Below are 18,496 nucleotides of genomic sequence, written 5' to 3'. Positions count from 1 at the left end.
TAATCGACAACACTACTTCCTAAAGGTTGGAAGCAAGTGTGTGCACCCATTAAATCACCCATTGTTCCGCCATTAAGGATACGCAATGATGAAGATATACATAGAGATAGGAGTTGTCTGCCCCTAGTGTTAACAGAACTATCTTTACTTTTTCTTTGAATTAGACTAGAATCACATTTGTAATTGTCAAATAATGGAATATGTTTGTCTGAATCCATTTGGATATGATCAATTTCACAAGCAGTTCTTGCATTTAAATCTCCTGCTATCATGATTTTTCCTGATTGGGAATATTTTACTATATCATTTTCAATCATTTCAAGAATATTGTAATTCAATTTTCTATAGTAGGAAGAATTTTCAGGTGGATTGTATACAAAACAAATGTATAAATCTTCCTGAAACCCGAAGAATGTTCTGTCTAACTTTAACCATATAAAATCATTTGTGGCATGTTCTAAAAATTTAACACCCGGTCTTATTGTATTAAGTATATATACTGACAAGCCACCATGTCTTTTCCCACTAGGTTTGGTTCTAGGTCTTATAAGATGAACCGGTCTTTGAAAATTTGGAAGTTCTAAACAATTATCCAGATCACAGTGGGTTTCTTGCAAGCAAAAAATGTCTTGCTGTAAAAGATTGTCAACAAAAATATCATCTTCAAATTTGTTAAATCCCTTACTAATATAACCATTGATATTCCATGTTGAAATTTTCAAGTTTTTTTTTTGTATAAATCATGTGTGCTTACAATGATCAATAAAATAAGCATACACTAAAACCAGTAAATATAAGTCATAAAAATATGAGTTGCATGTAACTGTGTACTACAGAGATTTGTGATGTATAAAATAAAGTACATATACATTTGTTTATATTCATAAAAATTGTACATTTTCTTAGGAAATGTATACATATATCAGTTGTTGCATGTGTGTACATACATGTATTTCTATAATTTATAGACTTGCACAATATTTATGTCTGAAGATATTGTAGACAGACTCTCTCTGTAGAGGAGAAGAGTTAATAATAAAAATAAAAAAAAAAAATTACTTATGATTATATACATTTATAATATAATTATTTTTTTTCTTTCTTTAAAATCTAGTTCTCATTCATGTATCTTTTAACATGTTTTACAAATAAAAAGTCAGTGTCATGATGGTCTTTTTAACTAACTTTATCTGTCCTGATTTCAATATTTTTAACTTTTGTATTACCACATATCATTTGCACCAGTGTTTTGAGTCTTTAATCTCACATTAAAAAATTAAATAATAATCCATATACAGATCATAAAAACAGTGACCATGGTACTTAAATTCTTAACTAGAGAAGTACATGTATATGTAGGAAACTATAAGTATATAAACATCTATAATAGTGCAAAAATAATAAACAATTTAAAGTCTTGTTACATTTTTACATATATGTGCCTATTCAATCATATTATCTAAAGTATGGATAATTCCAGTCATAATTGTTTTGATCTGATATCCAACTACCTTGAGTGTTTCTATTTCTCTTAATATTAAGTGCTTTATATAATGCATATTTGAGGTTTGTGACAAACACTTTGGTTCCTTCAAAGTTGAGGTGTACCTTGTCAAAATTTAGAAATCTATAGTTTGCATTGCCTCTGTACCCCAAGGAAGAATTATCACAAAGGTGTATATACTTTTTATGCATGAATATATGCTGCAAGATTATATTGCATTCTTGTATTTTTTGGTTCAAGATATAAGAGTCTCCTCGACATATTCCCAATGAGACTACTATAGAAGCAGATGGCCATTTTACATGTATGCTATCAACTAGTGAAGCGAATTCTCCACAGGCGTTCTCCATGTTTTCTTTGTTTCTTACATCATTTGTGAAGAGGTGCAAGGCTATACAATCAAATACCTCAGTACAAGATTTAATATATGATTTGGTTTTTTCAATTGTGTAACATAACTGTTTTCTTACTGAGTAGCCTCTAATAAACTCATTTGTTCTAATTGGTCTTAGGTGAGAGTTTCCTAACAATAAAATCTTTTTTTGTGTGTTTTGTTTGTTGATGCTACCTCTTTTATTGGTTTGTCTATCTATACTCTGCCTTGTGTGATCAGGGTTTTTTGTTGTTTGACTACTTTGGCCTGAAATTCTGTTTTGTGTGTTGCCCTTTGGTGAATTACCTACAGAATTTTTATTTTGTGTGTTGCCCTTTGGCGAATTTACTACTGATGTAAATGAATCATTGTGTTCATTTTTTTCATTAAAATTGGTACAAAGATTTTCATCACTATTACATATTTTATCAGATACCTTTTCAACATCAATATTTGTACATAATTTTTCGTTTTCTAACAAATCAAATTTGTTTTGAACTTTGCATGCATAGATTGGTTTAGTTGTATTTTCTGATAACGCGTGCATGGTATCATTTATATCTTCAAGTTTGCTCTGATGTTCTTCAGATGACGTTTTGATTTGATTGCCTAATTTTTGAACTTGTTGTACGACTACGTCCATTTTCTTCCTATCTTTTGGTAAGTCTTGTGTTGCATTCTTAATTATAGGGATCATCATACAGCTTTTCTCTACTAGCTCGTAGAGTGATGGCTCTTGTAGTGAATTAAGTACTTTAATGTCTTTTTGAATTTGATCTAGCTTCACAGAAGTTTGTTTTACTTTTTTACCCATTTCTAATAATGAAGCATCACTTCGTGCTCTTTCTTCATTTGAGTGACTTAACATTGTTATGATTGTTGCAAGTTTTTCTTTTAGAATTTGCTCTATGTTGTTTACTTTCTCTATGGTTGCTGTCAAGTCACTTTCACGATTAGGTAAGTCTCTATTTAATGTATTGATTGATGTTACTAATGATTCTTGAAATCTGCTAGCTACACTGTCTAGATATGAACCATCCGGTTGATTGTCTATGGATGTCTGACATGAAGCGTTGGTGGTCGATGTATTTTTGTTGTTTTCCAACTTTTGAATAAAATCTTCAGGTATAACAACGCATTTTCGGCACGTGTATTTTCTTTGTGTTGAGCTTAAAGTAAAAAAGGATATAAGGTGGTAAGTTTGTACATGAGTAATTAGTCCATTTGTTACAAGAATTACAGGTTATCATGCTTGAGTTGTCTTGGGTATGGCATATACAGCATGTCTTGGCAAGCTGAAATACTCTTTTAAGCTCTGTTTGCTGTGACTGAAGGTCATCATGCTGTTTTAGTGGAGCTGTGTTATTGTTATTGTCAGTGTTGATTGAGATAACGGTGTTCTCGAGGTCATCCTGACATTCCAGTTCTGATATGTTGGAATCTGTGTCAGAATCTATAAGCTCAGATGTTGAATTACTCGTTATAACAGAGTTAATATTATGATTTCTTGAATTTTCTGATTGATCATTTACGATTTCTGTTGACAATGATGTATCACAATTACAGCATGTATGTTGGTATTCTTTGACATTTTTCCTTTTCCCAAGGTCGTCATACACTGGTGTTGTTGTGCATTTGAAGGAGTAAGGTGACAGGAAGTCAAGGGCACTATTGATGTCAGGGAAGCCTTTTTATATTTGTCCCTGGAATTTATCTACACTTCTACTACACAGGCTCCAGGAGGTGAAAATGCCCGTAGTATGGCCTTTGGCAACAGCGTAAAAGTTTTTTCTCACTCGACTAGATTTTTTGATTTCTGAATTCGCCATTTTATATTACAGTGGACAGGACCACGAATCACGATACAAAGTTTATGGTGTCGATAATGCAGTAATGGTGATGTGCTTTTCTGATGCACTTCGTACGTGTTATTTCTTACAAACCCTTTACATATATGTAGCTGAATGTTTGTATGTTGATTTGGTTCATGTTTAAACCTAATTTGGCTGGTTCTTCGTGTATTTATGGCTTATTAAATGCTCATTTTTACAAATATTTTGTCGGAGCTAAAAAGATGCTGGGGGCCGCCATTAGCCTCGGTTTATATATCTACTGTCACAAAAAAATGCCATGCAAGAACGCATTTCGAGAATAATGGGGTGGGGGTGGGGGACGGGGGCTTTGGTATAAAGAATAGAGATGCGTGGACTTAAATTAAGAAACATAGAAATGCAAGGTAAATTATCTTATTTCCCCAATAATTTATACATTAATTTATGACTAATTAATCTTTCACTGAAACCACGTGCAACGATATTTATCTTTTCATATTCGAATGCATACAATTTTTGCTTTCATACGATTCCGCTGTAGTAAGGCATTTAAGTCAAATTGAAAGATGTCAGTTTGTTACTCTGTTGAAATTTTCTCAACGTAAACATTATACTTTGCAAGTTTTCAACTGGAGTGTAAAATTAAATGCCAAGGCTATACATGTCCACCTCCACCTCCAGATTGTTTATGCTGTTTCTTTTATTCCACATAACCTACATATACTTATTGACTGTGACATGTTAAAGTATAATCATCCAGAATGTATAATATGCTTGAAACATTTATACGTACAGAAACAATCAATAATCCTATTTTGTTTGTTCATACAGTGGCGGATCCAGCTATTTATAAAAGGGGGTCCAACAATTTGTCCCCATTCAAATGCATTGATCGCCCCCTGGATCAGCCACTGTCATAAAACTATTAAACAAGTGTAATCGATATGAACCACTGTGATTTATACAGCTACCTCATGCTTTAAAACACATGTGCATTCATTAATCCTTCCTAACCTCATTTGTAGTGTCTATATATTGTTGTGGTAATTTTTTAACAAACACTTTAAAAGTCAGATTTACAAAGAACAGACTCTATTTTAAAAGAGTAAAATCCATTTTATTCCTTTTTCTAATCTTTTTCAATGTTTACCATAAATTGAATGCAAATTTCATAAAGAAACACACATTTTTTACAATATTGCATGTTTTTATTCTTAAAACTGATAAAATTTACATTTAATGTTCAGGAAATTTCTCAAAATATATGAAAGTTTTAAAATATTTGTAGTGAAGCTGTATGTGACAACTATTTTTTCGGGAAATGTCCCGAAATCATTTTCAACATTATTATTTATAACATATATGTTGGCAGAGCGTTTTAACAAAAATATCTGAAACACATTTCGGGAAATATCCCGACAAAAATTAACTAACTACAAAATATGTACACAGATGTCTTCAAATATTTCGGGATTTATCCCGAAAAATCAAGTGTATATGCCAGACCTAATGACTAATAATTTCTTTTCACATTTCGGGAAAAATCCCGAAAATATAAATCTAATATCAGGCACTCACTTGTTACATAGATTTTTGTTACCCATTTCGGGAAAAATCCCGAAATAAAATCTACAAGCAGAAATAATGCATTTTGATTTCTTAAACATTTTTGGGAAAAATCCCGAAAAACAAAATCTTTTAAGATTTTACAACACAAAATTTTGATACATTTAAAAAAGTTTTTACATAAATTAATTTTTTTAAATTTTGATTCATAAAAAATATGTTTCTAACTGAAAAAAATATGTATTTGTTTACAACCACATTTTTCATTACTTTTCTTAGAAATATTAAGGTTACTCTCTATTGCATCCCTACTGTCATGCTTCAGTAAATTTCTAAATATAATATCAGGCCAATTTGTCCCACAAAAAGGGGGTCTTTTTGTTACCTCTAAATCCTATTTATAAGAGGTTGATTTTAAACTGGCCTAAGCATAAACTTTAACATGTAAACTGCAAAAGATTGCAAGTTATAAAACTATGATTTAAGGTTCAGGATTATTAAAATCACCAAGCACATGTATTGTCCAAAAGCTTATTTAACTGCATATAAAATACCCCTGGTTCTCCTTAAACTGAACTAACCCGGTTTAATATCACAAATATTTCAGTGTAAACTAAGGAAATTTTCAAAGTCAAAATTACATTACCGAGAGGCTGGTGAGGAGGGCAATTGAGATATGCGTCCATAACACATTGTACCCTTCTTCAACAGTCAGATTTCCATGTTCAGTAACTTATTTGTAATTGTTTAAAAAATACTGACTTCATAATGAACACTTGAAAGTACAAAGTTTCAAGTTTATTTGAGTGACCATAACATCATAGTAAACTATTGTACAAAAAACCTTGACCTACTGTACTGTTGTTCATCTTGAAAACAAACTAATTGATAAAAACTAGTTTCAACTCATTCAAATGCCAATGAAATTTTCAAATAGGAATAAAAAAAAAAACTCAAACTCAAACTCAAAAATATTCAATAATGTAGCCTCATTTCATTTTCCTAATTGCACAATTTTTTTTGTCACAGAAAACATGGAAGAAACTATCTTTAATTATATTTTTCTAAATTTCTTTGATATTCTCCACAGCAAAATATAAAAATACATGTAGTAGTACTCTATAATATTACAAAAGTATACAATAAAATATAACTACAAATCATAGAATACATATGAATAAATCTTCATAGCATGTGCAATGTTTGTAACATATGCAGTTGGAATTATTACATATCAATATAAATTGATCTGCTTCTTTACTGATGCCTTGTTTTCTCTTCCTTTCACTCCTGCCTATAAGAACAAAGTAAATCTACATTTAATAAAATATAACAAAAACATTCTATTCTGCTGAACATGCTAAAAGTAAATATTAACTGTGAAATCAACAATTTTGATCATGTTGATAGGTTGAGACTATAATCATTTGACATTTTTAACAAAACTTCTTTGCCCCCTCTGACCATTTTGATTGCCTTGTCTGATGTTTAACACAATCACAATGATCATAATGTACATAATGTTTCTGAATTTTTTTATCACAGTCTGCACTGTTAGCCACTAGTCCAATTCCCCAGACCAGTAAATATTGATTCGGACTAGTATATACTATTAAAATTTTATATAGTTATATAGGCACAAATTTTGATATTTAGTGTCCGTACTAGTAGATGAAATTGTTTTTGGCTCAGTCTGTTATCAATAAAGATAGTATAGGCAATAAGTTTTCAAAATTATTTAGTGTAAAGTTGTGTTCTTTTCCCTTTCTCCAATTGAATGATCCTGACAACCTGCATTCTTTTATGTTAACTTTTTTTCTTTTTAAAAACACTAATTGAGATTTACAAGGGGAGCAACATTGAGTTTGCATGTGGCTTTCCCAAGTCAAGACTTTTCCTATCACCTAAAGTTGTATCTTAAGGATGCTTGAGGGTATAAAAATTCAGCAAAAATTTAAACATTTTTTTTTCATTACAAATTTTATTTCTTATAGTATCAGAGGTTAATATATGATATGGTACAAAAATCAACCAAAAAATCTATTTTTTTTTTGGCCCCAGATGATTTTTGAAATGTTTATACCACTGAAAAAGCTCTAATTTATCTCCCTTAGATGAAAAAATGCAATTTTTTGGCATTAAAATTGAAACATCTTTTTCAACTCATGGGTGACATATTTTTCATTATTTTTTCTCAAAATAAGCTGTACTAAAACTCAACTATTGTAAAATTTAAGCAATTTCTGTAATTTAGTTCTTTATATTTTGAAATTACATTTTTTTCCTCTTACATTTTGTCCTATTACATGTTTTAGTTCTACAGTAAAAGGTACTTAGCAAAAAATACATGCTTCTTTCGAAGGCAGATTGTGAGCTTTAATGAATGGTGACCCTATACTTTTATTTTTCTATTTAAGTATAGGATATATATATATAAAGTTTATTTCTAGAAAAACAAGAATGTGTCCTCAGTACACGAATGCCCCACTCGCACATCATTTTCTATGTTCAGTGGACCGTGAAATTAGGGTAAAATCTCTAATTTGGCATTAAAATTAGAAAGATCATATCATAGGGAACATGTGTACCAAGTTTGAAGTCGATTGGACTTCAACTTAATCAAAAACTACCTTGACCAAAAACTTTAACCTGAAGCGGGACAGACGGACAAACGAACGAACGGACGACGAACGGACGGACGGACGAACGGACGCACAGACCAGAAAACATAATGCCCCTCTACTATCGTAGGTGGGGCATAAAAATAGCAAAATTCTATTTTTAAAAACAAAAATTGTTTTATGCCTGCTTGTTTGTGTGTTTTTGGCTATTCAATTCTACAATCACTTGTTAATCATTTCAAGACAGTTGACCTATACAAATATGATAAAACATTTTCAACTGATTTTTATAGTTTGTTCTTATGTTGTGCTGTAACACCATTGTCCCAGGTTAGGGGAGGGTTTCATGAGCAACCAAAAATTTGTTTAACCTGCCACATTCTTTGTGTGCCTGTCCCAAGTCAGGAGCCAGTAATTCCATAGAAGTCGTTGGTTTACTTATGTTATACATTTGATTTTCCCTACTTGTTTTGTTATAAATTATATAAATAAGGCTTTTAGTTTTCTCAAATGTTTTTGTCCTTTTTTTTCTTGTAGGGACCTTTTATAGCGGACAATATATACAGTACAGGTTTTTATCATTCATAAGGGTGTACAGTTACCTAAAACTGCTTATATATCCACTTTATTCAAACTTTGGTGGATAGTTGTCTCATTGGCAATCATCATTATTTTTATATAAATATACATGATATAGGTCAAAACTGCATAGATCTATGCTATTTAGTTATTTTTTGTGTTGTTAAAGTTTCATTTCATCTGTAATAAACAGATAAAAATTCTTGAAACAATATGTTTTTTTCTATATGAACATCATAGATTATTTATTCCTTTCAAAATTCTGGGAATAAACAAAATGGTGAATGGGTCCATGGGACACAGATTATGCCCCTGCTTGCATATCACATTTTAAGGGGTCATAAATCAAGAATGGTAAAAGTGACACACAGTACCCAAATAAGTACTTGATCTGAGTTTTGTGGTTATAAGCATTGTGTATAAGTTTCAATACATTTGGTTAAGCAAACTTAAGTTTATAGTGAACTAAAGCAAATAAACAGATGTGCCATGTGCACATGATACCTCCATCATATTTTCAAAGAATAAAGTTCAATAACTTCTTAATAAAATTGAAAATGGAAATGCAGGGAATATGTCAACAACCTGACCAAAGTGCAGACAACAACCAAAGTCCACCAATGGGTCTTCAACACAGTGAGAAAATCATGCACTATAAGTGTTTCTCTTTTCTCTTTTTTCATATAGAATAAACTTTGGTTTAATGTTTGAAAGCTGGTTGCACACTAGTAATTGTTTTGGTCCTTAAATTAATAATAGCTTACTGTTGGGTGTGATCCAAGGCTCTGTACATGTGTTGAACATGTTGAAGACTGTACTTTGACCTATTTATAATGGTTTTTCTTTTACAAATTGTGACTTAGACGGAGAGCTGTCTCATTGGTAGTCATACCACATCTTCTTAAATCTAATATTATGTACAAACATACAAGGATAAAACTAAATGCCCCCACCGCTATGACGGGGCATAACAAAATACATATACATTTGTATATATAGAGCATCAGGACTCTTATAAAGACTGAACATGACAGTACCTTATTCTGTATTCTTTCATCTTATCCCCTGATTGCTGACATGAATTTTGGTTCTTTATTTCTTTTACTTCCAGGAAATTTTGGTATGAAAGCACCATCTTTCAAGCTAAGTGTACCCATGATTTGTCCTGGGCGTATTTTGATAAAAATGATAAATGTTGACTGCATCTTTTGGTGTCTTTCTTGTAAAACAATAATGCAAAGCCTCTGTGTGTTGTTTAAATTTACAAATCATAGGAATTAACCAGTAACATATATTGTATTATAATTGCACTTCTGAAATAATCCTGACTAGTGACTGTACAGTTTCAGCATATTTTCCTTTGTTCTTAATTTTTCTGATATTTAGCTGAATGCAGGATCAATGAGAATATTCATGTGTGTGGCCAACAGGTACTTACAATCAGAGAACCTGAAAAAAAATTATCTGTTGAGTTCTTGACTAGTTTCATTTATTTATCCATTAAAGAGATAGAGCTTTATTAGAATTTTGAAAGGTGGAAGCAGTATAATTACTTTAATACACTAAAATATGTAATAAACAAGAAGTAATTGTAACAGGATGCTGTTACGAAGTCTCCCAAACAAAGCTCCCATAATTAGCCATTTCCATGGTCCCATATTTTATTAGATTTGTTATATTATCCCATACAAGAATATATAAGGTTTAGAGGTGGGGATCTCTACTGTTTACAAGTATTCTAACAAAAGGGTGTCGGGTAACCCCATAGACTCCCCCTATATTTAGTTTGATTGGTAAAATTGTCCCATTCAAGAATATATATGGTTTAGGGGTAGGGATCTGAACCATTTACAAGTTCTCAAATAAGAGGGGGTGGGGGTAAACCCGAAGGACTTCTCTTTTATTTCATTTGATTTGTTTAATTGTCCCATACGAGAATATATATGGTTTAGGGGTGGGGTTCTGGATGGTTAACAAGTTTTCAAACAAGAGGGGGTGGGGGTGAACCCCAAAGAAATTCCATTTCTTTCTTTTGATTTGTTTTATTGTCCCATACAAGAATATATATGGTTTAGGGGTGGGGATCTGGACAGTTTACAAGATAATAGCACATTCTCAAATTAAAGAGGGTGGGGGTTTCCCCCAGGGACTCACCCTATATTTGATTTGATTTGTTTTATTGTCCTGTGATCATTTCTGAAGACTGCATGGTGTTTATCACTTACAGTTTTCAAGTCATTAGAATTTTTTTTTAAATAAAATCCCATAGTGTAACCCCTCCCCTCTTTATGCCCCTTAAAATACCCTTAACAGAAGGGAAGCTTCTATAAAAATGCTTGTTTTGGCCCCTTTTTGGCCCTTAATTCCTAAACTTTGGCCCCATATTAAATTTCAGAGCAATTTAAATATGAAGGACGCCTCTGTGTGCGGGAATTTCTCGTTACATTGAAGACCTGTTGGTGACCTTCTGCTGTTGTTTTTTTCTATGGTCGGGTTGTTGTCTCTTTAATACATTCCCCATTTCCATTCACAATTTTATTGTATATTAAGTTATTATCCTGAAACTAGAAAAATGCTTGTTTTGGGCCCCTTTTACTAAACGGTTGGGACCATCATCCACAAAATTGATACCAACCTTCCTTTTGCGGTACTTTGAACCTTCTGAGAAAATTTCATAAAGATCTATTCAGTTTTAAAAACTAAAGTTATTATCCGGAAAACAATGTGTCTTCGGACGACGACGACCACGACATCATACCATTATACAATCCCCCCAAAAAATTGGGGTCGTATAAAAACATAATACATGTAATAGATTTTATACCAATATGTGAATTAAAATATTAAGGTACAATGTAATGAATGTGCCCTGTTCCAAGTCAGGAGCCTATAATGCAGTGGTTGTCATTTGTTGATGTGTTACATATATTTGTTTTTTGTTCATTTTTTGTACATAAATTAGGTAGTTAGTTTTTTTTGTTTTCTTGTTTTACATTTGTCATTTTGGGGGCTTTTATAGCTGACTATGTGGTATGGGCAATCATACCACATCTTCTTTGTATAAGCATAAATCAAATAAAGTTAAATACAACATTTATAAGTGTTGACAATGGTTGATGTTAATTACATTTCTGATATATATATCAGATTTTCTTGAGGAGAATATCTAAAATACATGATTTTATGAGGGTTTGGATCCCGCTGACATGTTTACTCCTGCCATCTTCTGTGCCTGTCCCAAGTCAGGAACCTGGACAATCAGTGGTTGTTGTATGTTGCTGTGTTGCATATATATTTGTTTTTAGTTATTTTATTTGTATATTAATATTAAGGTCATTAGTTCTGCTGAATGTTTTACAATTGTAATTTCAGGGCCTATATATATGACTATGCAGTATGAGCTTTGCTCATTGTTGAAGGCTGTAATTTGACTTATAGCTAACTGACCGACGGAGGGACAGGTGTAAAACAATATGTCTGTCAACTTTTTTCTTACAATTTCATACATTTCCCATATCATTGACTATTTTATCATTACTTACATCTGTCCATTATTATACTGTCTTTTAGGTTCACATTGCATTTCAAGCTGATGTTCAATACTTGCACAGTTGCACACCTAGAAAAAAAATCTGCAAAATTAAGATAAAACAGTCTTGTGCAACTGTCACACTAATTTAGATCATACAGTCGTGTGAGTTTCTAACAGAAAATTTACATCACATCAATGAGAAATTGAAAAAAGTAAATAAAATTATACATTTGTCGCTATCATTGTTGAGGTCACATAAGTGATTTATCTGCCTTATTTTTACATGTTCACAAATCAGTATCCAGGAGAACTGTAAATATAGAGGCTTTGTACCCTTCCACTGAAATTTTGTGCTCTTAAGGAAACCAGGTGCTTTTTCTAAGTAAGGAAAGAGTTTATAAACTAGCTACCCATCATGTCCTCACATCTAATTTATAAAAGATGATTTTATTGATCATTGAAATGTGTATCAGAGTGAGAACTTTTCAATGTTCATTTTTTGGGGGAATATTATATTACCCTAATTTAATATTTTTATTGTCTTTAATTAAGTAACTGAGACAGTACTGAAAATAAAATTTTCAGATCTCTTCATTTATCCTGGGGGATTAAAACCAATGAAATTGAAATTTTTCACACATAATTGACTAATAGTACTTAGTAATTGGGAATGTAAACATGTAATAATGTTTTCCCAGTAGGCAGTTTAACCAAACTTAAGTTAGACAAGACATAATAAATCTATTATACTATATACACAGCATGCACAGGACATGTGCTCCTATCATAATGATGAACTAAGTCCATACTGTCACTGAGTGTCCCTTTAACAAATAATGCAAAGTTAAAAAAAATTATTTAGATTCTGTGATTTTTAAAAATTTTAAACATTCTTATAGTTTGCTTGAAATATATAATTATTTTATACTTAATCATCTGTAGATTTTGTTATTAATGAAAACAAAAGAATTACCTTAACTGCTTTATCAATATTGAGGTCACAAGGCTTTTTACCCTGATGATACATGTAGAAGCGTGTCTAGAAATTGCTTCAGATTACTTTTAAGCAAATTTAATAGAACAGTTTTGAACATTTAAAAGGTCCCAAGTACATGTAAATATTAATTACACACATTTTTGATGACCAACAATGTATTAAGAAATTTTCAAAGAACATATATATATATATAGTTTAAAAATAAAAAGCACAAAAAAACACATTATAAATCGAACATTGTTTCTGTAAGCACTTTCACCGCATCACCTACAGTTCATCAGACAGAATTGTTATGGTTACTAGTAACAACTTGTGACGTTACCTTATAGTAATGTCATTCGGTAGTTTGTGTATATATATATTACGGAATCTTATTCACGGACCGAATTTCATTTCCTATTTAAAGTCAGCTTATATATATGGTTCAAGAAAAAAGTGTTCCTTGGCTTTACGTGGAATTTTATCTTCGGTCCACATCTTAAACTAGAGGCTTTAAAGAGCTGGGGCGGTCACCTTGGTATATGTGCATATCATTATAAACGAAGGACACAGATGGATTCATGACAAAATGTGTTTTGATGATGGTGATGTGTTTGTAGATCTATCTTAGGATATAGGTACTAAGCAAGCGGGCATGATCGATTTTGACCTTACACGGTAACGAAAATCTTTGTTTTGCTTGATCAATGTACATTTCTCAACATTTGAAATTCCTGCTCCCAAATAATTTTTACATCAATTTTTTCCTATTCATAAAACAAATTTGTTATTCTAATAAGAACAATTAACTTGTACAAGCGCAAATAGTTGTGAATGTCAACACCAACTTTCAATTTCGATACAGTTATTGAGACATTTATTATTTTATCTGAAAGAAACCTAATACAGGGCAAAAATAATAGTCACCAATCATAAATCTACTGGTGATTACTCATTCCTTGAAACATTTTGGGTAATAAGCAAGTATAAAAATAATGTTTTTGTGTACGGTGTACAACCACATAACTATGCACCGTACATAAGGATTTCTGTGGTCAGCTAAACACCGTACAGAACACTTTTTTAGGGATAAAATATCGAAAAATCAAATATGTATGAAAGATTTCAATGCCAATTATTGAAACAGCTATACTTATTACACACACACATTGACCTTCTATCAGAAAAAGAGTTGCAATGAATATAGAATCATATCGAATGAGACGAGGGCCAACTTCTTTGACAAGTATTTGCACATGCTTTTACAATGTTTTAGTAATCCCTCTTGTTTTGGGAAACTAATGAGACACCTCTAACCATCATTTCTTAAAACAGCAATTATGTTTAGATTGAAGTACACATTGATATCATGTGAACAAAACAAAGTTTTTGTTACAGTATAAGATCAAAATCGCTCACGCCCGCTTGGTTAGTACCTATATCCGCTGTATGATGATACACTATGATAAAGAACCCAAGAATCTAAAAATTACAAAAATTTACGAAAAAATTGACTATAAAGCATAAAGGGCAATCACTCGACGTTAATGCGATTTGGTCATGCAGACTTTTTTGTAGGTCTTACTTTGCTGGACATTATTGCTGTTTACAGTTTATCTCTATCAATAATAATATTCCAGATAATAACCAAAAACTGCAAAAAAGCTCACTTGACCTTTCAGGTCAGGTGAGCTAAAAAGGGATATATTTTAAATTTTCTCTTTCCACATTGGTCAAAGTGTTCCTAAACATGGTGAGTTTCTAATTGACGGGTCCTTTATCTGCTGTCACTTTGTGAACTCTCTCTCTATCAATTAGTCTATTGGTTTGACCTATGTACTTATGATTACAAGTCACCAGGGACAGGTTGCACAATAAATATTTTTTTATGATTTACAGTTCATATAAAAAAGAAGATGTGGTATGATTGCCAATGAGACAACTGTCCACACAAGACCAAAATGACACAGACATTAACAACTATAGGTCACTGTACGGCCTTCAACAAAGAGCAAAGCCCATACCTAAAGTCAGCTATAAAAAGCCCTGTTCATGCTTTTATACTGTTTAATTGCTGTGCTTGATTTCAGAGTTTTACTTTGTCTCACTTCTAGCATTTCACACATTCCAAACCTGGGATCCTTGCATTTTTGTAAATTTCTGCCACCTTCTGTGTACTGAATTTTGCTCATGTAAGAAGTTTCTTCAGATTTGGTGCTTGTCGACAGCTCACAATAAGCTGTGATTCATTGAATCAGTGAATTTATATTATCTCCCTTTAAAGGACATCTTTCACTGTGAAAAAGTCCTCTTATTGAATTTAGTCAACCTTGAATTTAATAGTACAAATGTACTTTATCATGAAATAATGTCCAATTAAAGGACACTTTTTCACAGCATCCGATAAATTAAAATAATATTATAGGGTTAATAATAAAAGTGTTATTGCATGAATATTGGGGAATATTGTCCAGAGTAGAATTTAATATTGCACGAGCTTGCGAGTGTAATATAATATGTTCTACATGGGATAATATTCCCCAATATTCATGCAATAACCCTTTTATTGCATAGCAATATAATACTATTTGAAAGTTAAAATTGATTAAAACGAAGATTCATGAATTTTGAAGATTTATTGCACGCTTAATTACTGTTATTCCTGATATTCATATGATGAAATCATAATCTTTCATTCAGTTTAATTGAAGTCTGGAGCGGGCATGTCAGTTAATTGCTAGTAGTCCATGTAGTCTGTTGTTATTTATGTATTATTGTCATTTTGTTTATTTTTCTTTGGTTAACTTACATCTTCTGACATCAGACTCGGACTTCTCTTGAACTGAATTTTAAATGTGCGTATTGTTATGCGTTTACTTTTCTACATTGGCTAGAGGTATAGGGGGAGGGTTGAGATCATATAAACATGTTTAACCCCGCCACATTTTTGCGCCTGTCCCAAGTCAGAAGCCTCTGGCCTTTGTTAGTCTTGTATTATTTTAATTTTAGTTTCTTGTGTACAATTTGGAAATTAGTATGGCGTTCATTATCACTGAACTAGTATATATTTGTTTAGGGGCCAGCTGAAGGACGCCGCTGGGTGCAGGAATTTCTCGCCACACTGAAGACCTGTCGGTGACCTTCTGCTGTTGTTTTTTCTACGGACGGGTTGATGTCTCTTTGACACATTCCTCATTTCCATTCTCAATTTTATTATTTTTGGTTACTATCTGTGGGAAATATTATATTGCTATAGATGCAATAATATAGGGTTATTGCATGAATATTGGAGAATATTGTCCCGAGTAGAATTAAATATATATTGCACAACCTTGCTAGTGCAATATATGTTCTGTGAGTAAAAATATTCTTAAGTAAAAATTGGTTAAAACTAAGATCTTGTCGTTGATTACGTCAGAATAATTTCTAGTATATGAGGGCCTGGTGAGGTTTTAAGAAAACAGAAAAATCGGCCCTGAAATTAATTTAAATTTAAAAGAATATGGATTTAAAATGGTGCTTAATTATAAAATAAAGGAAAATCAAATTATGGGCGACAATGATTACAAAATAAATATTTGATAATCCCACTCTAAGCATTAAAACCCTCATTTATAACCGTTGACAATTTGTTCCCCTACGACTATGTTCATTGACTCTGGTACCAAACAAAACAAAATAAGCATTAATATATCATAGTGCACAGAAAATAATTTATATGTTGTGGTTCTAAAGTTTTATTCTCGCTATTTTAAATTCATAGTACGTTTTCACAAGCAGGGAATTTAAAATATTTAAAGGAATCACTAATTCCAGAGAAATATGTCTGTTAGTTAATACATAATGTCAGTTTATTTATAAAAAAAAATCAACCAAATACTGTTTATTTATAATGAAAACTTCAGAATTAAGTAAATGTTAGTTATTCGCCGGTTGTCGTGTTCATCGTGAATGAAAAAAGTGATACCTTCACGTATTTTGTTATTTTTATAGCTTTGAGTATAGACAGTAAGGCATATAATTAACATTATTATGATGAAATAACATTGAACAGCAACTATTTTGAACGATTCTTTCTTGTTCAAATTGTAAAAACCTCAATAGCTTATGGGAGGCTGCGCCCCCTGGCCCCCTGCCTCGGTATAAACTGAAGGCAAGCTACACCACTGCTTTCTGTGGGAAATATTATATTGCTATACAATAATAATAGTAAGTCCAGAGTAATATTTTATTGCAGATTTTCATTGTGATTAAGTCACTAAAACAAGTATTTATATGTTAATGCCAGCATTTATTGTTTACAAAGAGTCTACAGAACTTGAAATTAAATACAATTAAAAGTCAAGAAAACCCTGGACCCAAAGCCAAAGGTGTACTTGAATTGGTCTATATAAAATTTGGTAGTATTGTTTTAATGAATAACTTTATTTCTGAATTTTAAATTGTTTTTTTTTAAACTGTGTAAGAGAAATTATTGCTCTATCTAATAAGCATTGACCAGTTGAAATTAGTGTGGTCAAGCAAATGACAAAAACAATATTCTGAATTCAGATTTCCAAACCGAAGTGGTTCGTCTGAAAAAGTTGGAATTTACAGAATAGGTGACGGGTAACAGCGGTCTGTGAATGAAACAAACATCCTCACCTTCAAACTGGTAAAGTTCAACTTCTACTACTAACAGTCCAGACATGCTTGAAACTTTTTATTTCTCAAGACCCCATCAGCAGTGAGATAGAAGAACGTCTGTTATCCAAATGCAATCAGGGAACCAGTTCAGGTACAAGACAAACTTGTTGTGACCTTGAACTTGAAGATGCAGAGCTTTTCTGAATGAAAACTTGACAGTACGGCGGTAGCCTGTTGTTGAAATTATTTCAATATGGTCCTATATGGTAAACATTTTAGTTAAAACAAGTGTGAGAGTATAATTTACGTTTAAAGAGCTAGGTTTTTTGTTTTGTTTCTTTTTTTTTGGGGGGGGGGGGGGGGGGGGGGGGGGGATAAGGGTAGGTCACTACAGTGCAGTGTAGTGGTAAGAGTGGTGGTGGTGGTTTTTTTGCACGGAATAAAAATGAAATAAGACATATGTTTATGTTGAACGTTTTCTGTCATGAACGTTGCACGAAAAATAAATGCTTTGGTTTGAACCTTTTTCTGACTGAGAAATTGCTGCCTCCTTGTATGGGGTCTCATTGGGGGGTTCCTATCCCGGATCCCGCTTACTTTTTTGTCAGATTCCCGTATCCCGCTTACACTATGTACATAAGCAATTCTCATTTTTTTGTCATTTCCCGGGTCCCGTAAGACCTAATTTCCCGTTTTCACGCCACAATAATTTGACTTTCACGTGTCACGCTTACAAAAAATCGGCAATCTGGCGTCACGCTTAGACCCCAATGAGACCCACTTGTATTAACTTTACGTTTGATATTCCCGATTAAGTATAATACACATATCATTTGTTTATGATATAATTCAATTTGGTTTACAGCTTTTAAAAAAGTATTTCTTGA

At 32.1% G+C, this 18,496-nt stretch overlaps 1 long non-coding RNA gene across 1 annotated transcript; it reads right to left on the bottom strand.

The window, feature by feature from the left end:
* Window positions 1-4,804: 4,804 nt before the first annotated feature.
* Window positions 4,805-17,758, bottom strand: LOC143075886 (uncharacterized). Its single transcript, XR_012978445.1, has 4 exons — window positions 17,628-17,758; window positions 12,018-12,094; window positions 9,513-9,924; window positions 4,805-6,569 (listed from the first exon to the last, which is right to left on the bottom strand). It is a non-coding gene; the product is annotated as an uncharacterized LOC143075886 (long non-coding RNA).
* Window positions 17,759-18,496: the final 738 nt, after the last annotated feature.

Source organism: Mytilus galloprovincialis, chromosome 5 (assembly GCF_965363235.1).
Source record: "Mytilus galloprovincialis chromosome 5, xbMytGall1.hap1.1, whole genome shotgun sequence".
Lineage (NCBI taxonomy): Eukaryota > Metazoa > Mollusca > Bivalvia > Mytilida > Mytilidae > Mytilus > Mytilus galloprovincialis.
The sequence above is the reverse complement of the archived record's forward strand: the minus strand, read 5'-3'. Positions and strand labels throughout refer to the sequence as shown.